The sequence below is a fragment of the Arachis hypogaea genome, chromosome 3 (genome assembly GCF_003086295.3).
Source record: "Arachis hypogaea cultivar Tifrunner chromosome 3, arahy.Tifrunner.gnm2.J5K5, whole genome shotgun sequence".
NCBI lineage: Eukaryota > Viridiplantae > Streptophyta > Magnoliopsida > Fabales > Fabaceae > Arachis > Arachis hypogaea.
In genome coordinates, this window is record NC_092038.1 from 113736231 (window position 1) to 113747739 (window position 11509).

At 40.0% G+C, this 11509-nt stretch overlaps 1 non-coding gene across 1 annotated transcript; it reads right to left on the minus strand.

Moving 5' to 3' along the window:
* Positions 1-9043: 9043 nt before the first annotated feature.
* On the minus strand, positions 9044-9147 carry LOC112793191 (small nucleolar RNA R71). Its single transcript, XR_003197897.1, has one exon. It is a non-coding gene; the product is annotated as a small nucleolar RNA R71 (small nucleolar RNA).
* Between the last annotated feature and the right edge of the window lie 2362 nt (positions 9148-11509).

An 11509-nucleotide genomic window follows, 5' to 3' on the forward strand; every position in this document is an offset into this window, starting at 1 on the left:
ATCCTGTGAACAATGGGACGAATCAGAAGAAAGGAGTTCTTGAGATTGATACTCTGAATGCCATATTGGCTCAGAACAAAATATTGACTCAGCAAGTCAATATGATTTCTCAAAGTCTGTCTGGAATGCAAGCTGCACCAGGCAGTACTAAGGACGCTTCATCTGAAGAAGAAGCTTATGATCCTGAGAACCCATCAATGGAAGAGGTGAATTACATGGGAGAACCCTATGGAAACACCTATAATCCTTCATGGAGAAATCATCCAAATCTCTCATGGAAGGATTAACAGAGACCTCAACAAGGTTTCAACAACAATAATGGTGGAAGAAACAGGTTTAGCAATGACAAGCCTTTTCCATCATCTTCTCAGTAACAGACAGAGAATTCTAAGCAGAGCCACTCTGACTTAGCAACCATGGTCTCTGATCTAATCAAAACCACTCAAAAATTCATGACTGAAACAAGGTCCTTCATTAGAAATTTGGAGGCACAAGTGGGTCAGCTGAGTAAATAAGTTACTGAACTCCCTCCTAGTGCTCTTCCAAGCAATACAGAAGAGAATCCAAAAGGAGAGTGTAAGGCCATCAACATGGCCGAACTTGGAGAGGAGAAAGAGGCAGCGCGCGCCACTGAGGAAGACCTCAATGGACGTCCACTGGCCTCCAATGAGTTCCCGAATAAGGAACCATGGGAATCTGAGGCTCACACTGAGACCATAGAGATTCCTTTGGATTTACTTCTGCCATTCATGAGCTCTGTTGAGTATTCGTCCTCTGAAGAGGATGAAGATGTCACTGAAGAGCAAGTTGCTAAGTACCTTGGAGCAATCATAAAGCTAAATGACAAGTTATTTGGTAATGAGACTTGGGAGGATGAACCCCCTTTTGCTCACCAAAGAACTGGATGACTTGACTAGGCAGAGATTACCTCAAAAGAGACAAGACCCTGGGAAGTTCTCAATACCTTGTACAGTAGGCACCATGACCTTCAAGAAGGCTCTGTGTAACCTAGGATCAAGCATAAACCTCATGCCTCTCTCTGTAATGGAGAAGCTAGGGATCTTTGAGGTACAAGCTGGAAGAATCTCACTAGAGATGGCAGACAATTCAAGAAAACAAGCTTATGGACTTGTAGAGGATGTTCTGGTAAAAATTGAAGCCCATTACATCCCTGCTGATTTCATAGTCCTAGAGACTGGGAAGTGCATGGATGAATCCATCATCCTTAGCAGACCCTTCCTAGCCACAGCAAAGGCTATGATTTATGTTGACAGAGGAGAATTGATCATTCAAGTGAATGAAGGATCCTTTGTGTTTAAGGCTCAAGGATATCCCTCTGTAACCATGGAGAGGAAGCATGAAAAGCTTCTCTCAAAACAGAGTCAAACAGAACCCCCACAGTCAAACTCTAAGTTTGGTGTTGGGAGGCCTTAACCAACTTCTAAGTTTGGTGTTGAACCCCCACATTCAAACTCTAAGTTTGGTGTTGGGAGGTTCCAACATTGCTCTGAGTATCTGTGAGGCTCCATGAGAGCCCACTGTCAAGCTACTGACATTAAAGAAGCGCTTGTTAGGAGGCAACCCAATGTTATATTTATCTATTTTTCCTTTGTTATTTTATATTTTCTGTAGGTTGATGATCATGGGAAGTCACAAAATCAATTGAAAAAGCAAAAATAGAATGAAAAACAGAAAGAAAAATAGCACACCCTGGAGGAAAACTTGCTGGCGTTTAAACACCAGAGGGCAGCAAATGGTCGTTTAACGCCCAGTCTGGCACCATTCTGGGCGTTTAACACCAGAAAGAGGCACCAGACTGGCGTTAAACGCCAGGAAAGGGCAAGAAGCTGGCGCTAAACGCCAGAAATGGGCACCAGCCCGGCGTTTAACGCCAGAATTGGCAGAAGGAGCATTTTTGCTCGCCACTTGGTGCAGGGATGAATTTTCCTTGACACCTCAGGATCTGTGGACCCCACAGGATCCCTACCTACCCCACCACTCTCTCTCTTCTTCACCCATTCACCAATCACCTCAACACCTCTTCCCCAAAAACCCCTCACCTATCAAATCCAACTATTATCTTCACCACTCACATCCACCGTTCATAAAACCCCACCTACCTCACCATTCAGATTCAAACAACTTTCCCTCCCAACCCATCCTCACATGACCGAACCCTACCCCTCTCTCCACCCCTACATAAACCCATCTTCACCCCTTCATTTTCACACAACCAAAACACTACTTCTCCCCCTTGGCCGAACCACAAAGCCACCTCCATCTCCTCTATTTCTTCTTCTTCTACTCTCTTCTTTTTTCTTTTGCTCGAGGACGAGCAAACCTTCTAAGTTTGGTGTGGTAAAAGCATTGCTTTTTGTTTTTCCATAACCATTTATGGCACCTAAGGCCGAGAAACCTCTAGAAAGAGGAAAGGGAAGGTAAAAGCCTCCTCCTCCGAGTCATGGGAGATGGAGAGATTCTTCTCAAGGGTGCATCAAGACCACTTCTATGAAGTTGTGGCCTTGAAGAAGGTGATCCCCGAGGTCCCTTTTTCACTCAAAAAGAGTGAATATCCGGAGATCCGACATAAGATCCGAAGTAGAGGTTGGGAAGTTCTTACCAACCCCATTCAACAAGTCGGAATCTTAATGGTTCAAGAGTTCTATGCCAATGCATGGATCACCAAGAACCATGATCAAAGTGTGAACCCGGACCCAAAGAATTGGCTTACAATGGTTTGGGAGAAATGCTTAGATTTTAGTACGGAAAATGTAAGGTTGACATTCAACTTGCCCATGATGCAAGGAGATGAACACCCTTACACTAGAAGGGTCAACTTTGATCAAAGGTTGGACCAAGTCCTCATAGACATTTGTGAAGAGGGCGCTCAATGGAAGAGAGATTCAAGAAGGAAGCCGGTTCAACTGAGAAGGCATGACCTCAAGCCCGTGGCTAGGGGATGGTTGGAGTTTATCCAACGCTCAATCATTCCCACTAGCAACCGGTCCGAAGTTACTATAGACCAGGCCATCATGATTCATAGCATCATGATTGAAGAGGAAATAGAAGTTCATGAGGTTATATCCCAAGAACTTTATATGGTGGCGGACAAGCCCTCTACCTTGGCAAGGTTAGCCTTCCCTCATCTCATTTGTCACCTCTGTTATTCAGTCGGAATTGACATAGAGGGATACATCCTCATTGATGAAGACAAGCCCATCACTAAGAAGAGGATGGAGCAAACAAGGGAGCCCACTCACCATGAAATCCCTGAGATACCTCAAGGGATGCACTTTCCTCCACAAAACTATTGGGAGCAAATCAACACCTCCTTAGGAGAATTAAGTTCCAACATGGGACAACTAAAGGTGGAGCACCAAGAACATTCCATTCTCCTCCATGAAATTAGAGAAGATCAAAGAATCATGAGAGAGGAGCAACAAAGGCAAGGAAGAGACATTGAGGAGCTCAAGCACTCCATAAGATCTTCAAGAGGAAGAACAAGCCGCCATCACTAAGGTGGACCCGTTCTTTAATCTCCTTGTTCTTTATTCTCCTGTTTTTCGAATTTTTATGCCTATGTTTATCTATGTTTGTGTCTTATGATCATTAGTGTCTTAGTGTCTATGCCTTAAAGTTATGAATGTCCTATGAATCCATCACCTTTCTTAAATGAAAAATGTTCTTAATTGGAAAAGAGAAGAATTGCATGAATTTTGAATTTTATAACAGATTAATTATTTTGATGTGGTGGCAATACTTTAACTTCTGAATGTATGCTTGAATAGCGCATATGTCTTTTGAATTTGTTGTTCATGAATGTGGGCTCTTGAAAGAATGATGAAAAAGGAGACATGTTACTGAGGATCTGAAAAACCATAAAAATGATTCTTGAAGCAAGAAAAAGCATTGAATTCAAAAAAAAACGAAAAAAAAATAGAAGAAAAAGAAAAAATAAAGTTGTGATCCAAGGCAAAAAGAGTGTGTTTAAGAACCCTGGACACCTCTAATTGGGGACTCTAGCAAAGCTGAGTCACAATCTGAAAAGGTTCATCCAGTTATGTGTCTGTGGCATGTCTGTATCCAGTGGTAATACTGGAAGACAGAGTGCTTTGGGCCACGGCCAAGACTCATAAAGTAGCTATGTTCAAGAATCATCATACTTAACTAGGAGAATCAATAACACTATCTGGATTCTGAGTTCCTATAGAAGCCCATCATTCTGAATTTCGAAGGATAAAGTGAGATGCCAAAACTGTTCAGCGGCAAAAAGCTAAAGGCCCCACTCATCTAATTAATACTGATCTTCATAGATATTTTTGGAATTCATTGCATATTCTCTTCTTTTTATCTTATTTGATATTCAGTTGCTTGAGGACAAGCAACAATTTAAGTTTGGTGTTGTGATGAGCGGATAATTTATACGCTTTTTGGCATTGTTTTTAGTATGTTTTAGTTAGTTTTTATTATATTTTTATTAGTTTTTAGTTAAAATTCACTTTTCTGGACTTTACTATGAGTTTGTATGTTTTTCTATGATTTCAGGTATTTTCTGGCTGAAATTGAGGGACCTGAGCAAAAATCTGATTCAGAGGCTGAAAAGGACTGCAGATGCTGTTGGATTTTGACCTCCCTGCACTCAAAGTGAATTTTCTGGAGCTGCAGAAGCCCAATTGGCGCGCTCTCAATAGCGTTGGAAAGTAGACATCCTGGGCTTTCCAGAAATGTATAATAGTTTATACTTTGCCCGAGATTTGATGGCCCAAACAGGCGTTCCAAGTCAGCTCAAGAATTCTGGCGTAAAACGCCAGAACTGGCACAAGAATGGGAGTTAAACGCCCAAACTGGCACAAAAGCTGGCGTTTAACTCCAAGAAGAGTCTCTACACGAAAATTCTTCAATGCTCAGCCCAAGCACACACCAAGTGAGCCCAGAAGTGGATTTTTATGTAATTTACTCATCTTTGTAAACCCTAGGCTACTAGTTCTCTACAAATAGGACCTTTTACTATTGTCTTCTCATCTTGGTAGCTATCTTTGAGTAGTCTTATGCTATCTTAGATCATGGGGGGTGGCCTCTCGGCCATGCCTAGACCTTGTTCTTATGTATTTTCAATGGTGGAGTTTCTACACACCATAGATTAAGGTGTGGAGCTCTGCTGTACCTCGAGTATTGATGAGCGGATAATTTATACGCTTTTTGGCATTGTTTTCATATAGTTTTTAGTAAGTTTAAGCTACTTTTAGGGATGTTTTCACTCGTTTTTATGTTAAATTCACATTTCTGGACTTTACTATGAGTTTGTGTGTTTTTCTGTGATTTCAGGTAAATTCTGACTGAAATTGAAGGATTTGAGCAAAACTCTGAAGAAGGCTAACAAAAGGACTGCTGATGCTGTTGGATTCTGACCTCCCTGCACTCGAAATGGATTTTCTGGAGCTACAGAACTCCAATTGGCGCGCTCTCAACGGCGTTGGAAAGTAGACATTCAGAGCTTTCTAGCAATATTTAATAGTCCATACTTTATTCGAAGAATGACGACGTAACTTGGCGTTGAACGCCAAGTTCATGCTGCTGTCTGGAGTTAAACGCCAGAAAAACGTCATGATCCGGAGTTGAACGCCCAAAACACGTCATAACTCAGAGTTCAACGCCAAGATATGCCTTAGCACGTGAATTCATCAAGCTCAGCCCAAGCACACACCAAGTGGGCCCCGGAAGTGGATTTATGCATCAATTACTTACTCATGTAAACCCTAGTAGCTAGTCTAGTATATATAGGACATTTATCTATTGTATTAGACATCCTGGATTGTATTTTGATCCTGTGATCACGTTAGAGAGGGCTGGCCATTCGGTCATGCCTGAACGCTTTGCTTATGTATTTTCAACGGTGGAGTTTCTGCACACCATAGATTAAGGGTGTGGAGCTCTGCTGTACCTCAAGTATTAATGAAATTCTATCTTCTTTTATTCAATTCTCTTTTATTCTTATTCCAAGATATTCATTCGTACCCAAGAACATGATGAATGTAATGAGTTCAATTACCCTCATTATTATTCTCACTTATGAACGCGAGTGATTGACAACCACTTACGTTCTACATGCAACAGAGCTTGAATGTGTATCTCTTAGATTCCCCAACAGAATCTTCGTGGTATAAGTTAGATAGTTGGCGGCATTCATCTGGATCCGGAAAGTCCAACCTTGTCTGTGGTGTCCCGAGTAGGATCCTGGGAGTCCGGAAAGTCCAACCTTGTCTGTGGTGTTCCGAGTAGGATTCCGATCATGAATGACCGTGACGTGCTTCAAACTTTAACCTGCTGGGCGTTGGTGACAGACGCAAAAGAGGGATTCTATTCCAGTAGGAGCGGGAACCAACCGGTGATTAGCCGTACTGTGACAGAGTGCGTTGCATAGTTTTCACTGCGAGGATGGGATGTAGCCATCAGCCATGGGTGATGCCTCCAGACTGGTTAGCTGTGCGAGTGACAGCCGCACAGGTTATTTCCCCGTGAGGAATGAAAGTAGCCACAGTTGATGGTGAACCCCTATACAAAGCTTGCCATGGAAAGGAGTAAGAAGGATTGAGTAGAAGGAGTAGGAGAGCAGGCGTCCTTGGGCTCTACAGCATCTCCATCCGCTTATCTGAAATTCCCACCAATGAATCTGCATAAGTATTCTATCCCTTTTATTATTCCTTTTTATTTATTTTGAATCTAATCAAGTATCATGTTTAATCTGCCTGACTGAGATTTGCAAGGTGACCATAGCTTGCTTCATACCAACAATCTCTGTGGATTCGACCCTTACTCACGTAAGGTTTATTACTTGGACGACCCAGTACACTTGCTGGTTAGTTGAACGAGATTGTGAAGGAAATAAACAATGCCCTCAGAGTATACATCTTTTATAAATACATAACAAGTGATCACAATTTCGTCCACCAAGTTTTTGGCGCCGTTGCCGGGGATTGTTCGAGTATGGACAACTGACGGTTCATCTTGTTGCTCAGATTAGGTAATTTTCTTTTCAAAAATCTTTTTCAAAATTTTTTTTCTTTTATTTTTCGTTTTCCCAAAAATGTTTTTCGAAAAAAATTTTATAAAAAATACAAAAAAATTAGAAAATCATAAAAATCAAAAATATTTTGTGTTCTTGTTTGAGTCTTGTGTTAATTTTTAAGTTTGGTGTCAATTGCATGCTTTTAAAATTTTTCTTGCATTGTTTTCGAAAATTCATGCATTCATAGTGTTCTTCATGATCTTCAAGTTGTTCTTGACAAGTCCTCTTGTTTGATCTTGATGATTTCTTGTTTTGTGTCTTTTGTTGTTTTTCATGTGCATTTTTGCATTCATAATTTTCATGCATTAAAGATTTCTAAGTTTGGTGTCTTGCATGTTTTCTTTGCATCAAAAATTTTTCAAAATTATGTTCTTGATGTTCATCATGATCTTCATAGTGTTCTTGGTGTTCATCTTGACATTCATAGCATTCTTGCATGCATCTTGTGTCTTGATCCAAGATTTTCATGTTTTGGGTCATTTTTGTGTTTTTCATTCAAAATTTAAAAATCAAAAATATCTTTTCCTTATTTTCCTCTAAAATTTTGAAATTTTGGGTTGACTTGGTCAAAAATTTTTAAAAAAATTAGTTGTTTCTTACAAGTCAAGTCAAAATTTCAATTTTAAAAATCTTATCTTTTCAAAATCTTTTTCAAAAATCATATCTTTTTCATTTTTTTTTAGCATTTTCGAAAATTTCAAAAATATTTTTCAAAATATTTTCAAAATCTTTTTCTTATCTTTTTATCAAATTTTCGAAAATTAGCTAACAATTAATGTGATTGGTTCAAAAATTTGAAGTTTGTTACTTTCTTGTTAAGAAAGGTTCAATCTTTAAATTCTAGAATCTTATCTTGTAGTTTCTTGTTAGTTAAGTAATTTTTAAAATTAAATCTTTTTCAAAATATCTTTTTCAAATATATCTTTTTATCTTTTATTTTATCTTTTTCAAAATTTGATTTCAAAATATCTTATCTAACCTCCTATCTTCTTATCTTTTTCAAATTTTGATTTCAAATCTTTTTCAATCAACTAACTAACTCCTTGTTTGTTTCTTATCTTTTTCAAAACCACCTAACTACTTTTCCCTCTCTAAATTTTCGAAAATTCTCCCCCTCTTTTTCAAAAATTCTTTTTGTTTTAAATTTTAATTTTAATCTCATCTTATCTTTAATTTTCGAAAATTACTAACCTCTTTTTCAAAATTATTTTCGAAAATCTTCTTTTCTTTTCTTCTTCTATTTAATTATTTAATTACTAATACTTCTCTTCACCCCTCTTCATTCATATCCTAACATCTCATCTCACATCTCTGCCATCCTCACAGTTGTGTTTCTTTTCCACTCTTCTTCTACCCCTTTCTTCTTCTACTAACATAAAGGAATCTCTATACTGTGACATAGAGGATTCCTTTTTCTTTTCTTGTTTTCTTCTCTTTCTTATGAGCAGGAACAAGGAAAAGGGCACTCTTGTTGAAGTTGATCCAGAACCTGAAAGGACTCTGAAGAGAAAATTAAGAGAAGCTAAATTACAACAATCCAGAAGCAACCTTTCAGAAATTTTCGAACAAGAGAAGGAGATGGCCGAAAATAATAATAATAATAATGCAAGGAGAATGCTTGGTGACTTCACAAAGCCAACATCCAAATTTGATGGAAGAAGCATCTCCATTCCTGCCATTGGAGCCAATAACTTTGAGCTTAAGCCTCAACTAGTTGCTTTAATGCAACAAAACTGCAAGTTTTATGGACTTCCATCTGAAGATCCTTATCAGTTCTTAACTGAGTTCTTGCAGGTCTGTGATACTGTAAAGACGAATGGAGTTAATCCTGAAGTCTACAGACTCATGCTTTTCCCTTTTGCTGTAAGAGACAGAGCTAGAATATGGTTGGATTCACAACCTAAGGATAGCCTGGACTCTTGGGATAAGCTGGTCACTGCCTTCTTGGATAAATTCTTTCCTCCTCAAAAGCTGAGCAAGCTGAGAGTGGATGTTCAAACCTTCAAACAAAAAGATGGTGAATCCCTCTATGAAGCTTGGGAAAGATACAAGCAGTTGACCAAGAGATGTCCATCTGACATGTTTTCAGAATGGACCCTATTAGATATATTCTATTATGGTCTCTCTGAATTTTCGAAAATGTCCTTGGACCACTCTGCAGGTGGATCTATTCACCTGAAGAAAATGCCTGAAGAGGCTCAAGAACTCATTGACATGGTTGCAAACAACCAGTTCATGTATACCTCTGAGAGGAATTCCGTGAATAATGGGGTCCCTCAGAAGAAGGGAGTTCTTGAAATTGATGCTCTGAATGCCATACTGGCTCAGAACAAAGTGTTGACTCAACAGGTCAACATGATCTCTCAAAATCTGAATGGATTGCAACATGCATCCAACAGTACTAGAGAGGTAGCTTCTGAAGAAGCTTATGATCCTGAGAACCCTGCCATGGCAGAGGTTAATTATCTGGGTGAACCATATGGAAATACCTATAACTCATCATGGAGAAATCATCCAAATTTCTCCTGGAAGGATCAACAAAAACCTCAACAAGGTTTTAACAATGGTGGACGCAATAGGCTGAATAATAGTAAGCCATATCCATCATCTTCTCAGCAACAGACAGAGAACTCTGAACAAAATAATTCTAATTTAGCTAATATAGTCTCTGATCTGTCAAAGGCCACCTTCAGTTTCATGAATGAAACAAGATCCTCCATTAGAAATTTGGAGGCACAAGTAGGCCAGCTGAGTAAGAAAGTTATTGAAACTCCTCCCAGTATTCTCCCAAGTAATACAGAAGAGAATCCAAAAGGAGAGTGCAAAGCCATTGACTTAGTCAACATGGCCGAATGCACAAAGGAGGAGGAGGACGAAAATCCCAGTGAGGAAGACCTCCTGGGACGTCCTCCAAGCAAGAAGGAGCTTCCTAATAAGGATCCTGAGGAATCTGAGGCCCATCTAGAGACCATAGAGATTCCACTAAATCTCCTTCTGCCATTCATGAGCTCTGACTATTATTCATCCTCTGAAGAGGATGAAGATGTGACTGGAGAGCAAGTTGCTCAATATTTAGGAGCTATCATGAAGCTGAATGCCAAGCTGTTTGGTAATGAGACTTGGGAAAGTGAACCTCCCTTGCTCATTAGTGATTTGGATACTTGGATTCAGGAAACTCTACCTCAAAAGAGACAAGATCCTGGCAAGTTCTTAATACCTTGCACCATTGGCACCATGAGCTTTGAGAAAGCTCTATGTGATCTTGGGTCAGGAATAAACCTTTTGCCACTCTCTGTAATGGAGAAGCTGGGAATCATTGAGGTACAACCTGCCTTGTTCTCATTACAATTGGCAGATAAATCCATGAGAGAAGCTCATGGGATAGTAGAGGACGTGCTAGTAAAAGTTGAAGACTTTTACATCCCTGCTGATTTCCTAATCCTAGATACTAGGAAGGAAGATGATGAATGCATCATCCTAGGAAGACCTTTCCTAGCCACAGCAGAAGCTGTGATAGATGTCAACAGAGGAGAGTTAGTCCTTCAATTAAATGGAGAATACCTTGTGTTTCAAGCACATGGCAATCCCTCTGTGACAAAAGAGAGTAAGCATGAAGAGCTTCTCTCAGTTCAAGGTCAAGAAGAGCCCACACAGTCAAACTCTAAGTTTGGTGTTGGGAGGCCACAACCAAACTCTAAGTTTGGTGTTGGGACTAGACAACATTGACTTGATTGCTCTGTGGCTCCATGAGAGCCACTGTCAAGCTATTGACATTAAAGAAGCGCTTGTTGGGAGGCAACCCAATTTTATTTATCTAATTTTATTTTATTTTGTTTCTTTGTTATTTTTATGTTTAATTAGGTACATGATCATGAGGAGTCACGAAAAAATCAAAAAAATTAAAAACAGAGTCAAAAACAGAGGAAAAAAATTTTTCACCCTGGAGGACGCACGGGCCGGCGTTCAGCGCCCAGAAGATGCATCTGGCCAGCGTTCAGCGCCAGAACAGAGCATCTTCCTGGCGCTGAACGCCCAAAACAAGCAACATCCTGGCGTTTAACGCCAGGATGCGCACGCAGAGGACAATCTGGCGCTGAACGCCAGAAACAAGCTTGAAACTGGCGTTCAACGCCAGAAACAAGCATTACATGGGCGTTTAACGCCCAGAACATGCACCAATGGGCGTTTGAACGCCAGAATGGTGCATGAAGGCAATTTACACGCCTATAGGGTGAAGGAATGGTATTTCTTTTCACCTCAGGACCTGTGGACCCCACAGGATCCCCACCTACCTTTTCTTTTAATCCTATTCACACTCTCCTAATCCAAATCTCATTCTCAATGTCACCCTTCCCAAAAACCTTCACCATTCACATCAACCTCCTCTTCCCCATAAACCCCACCTACCCCCACTACATTCAAATTCAATTTCCCACCCATTCC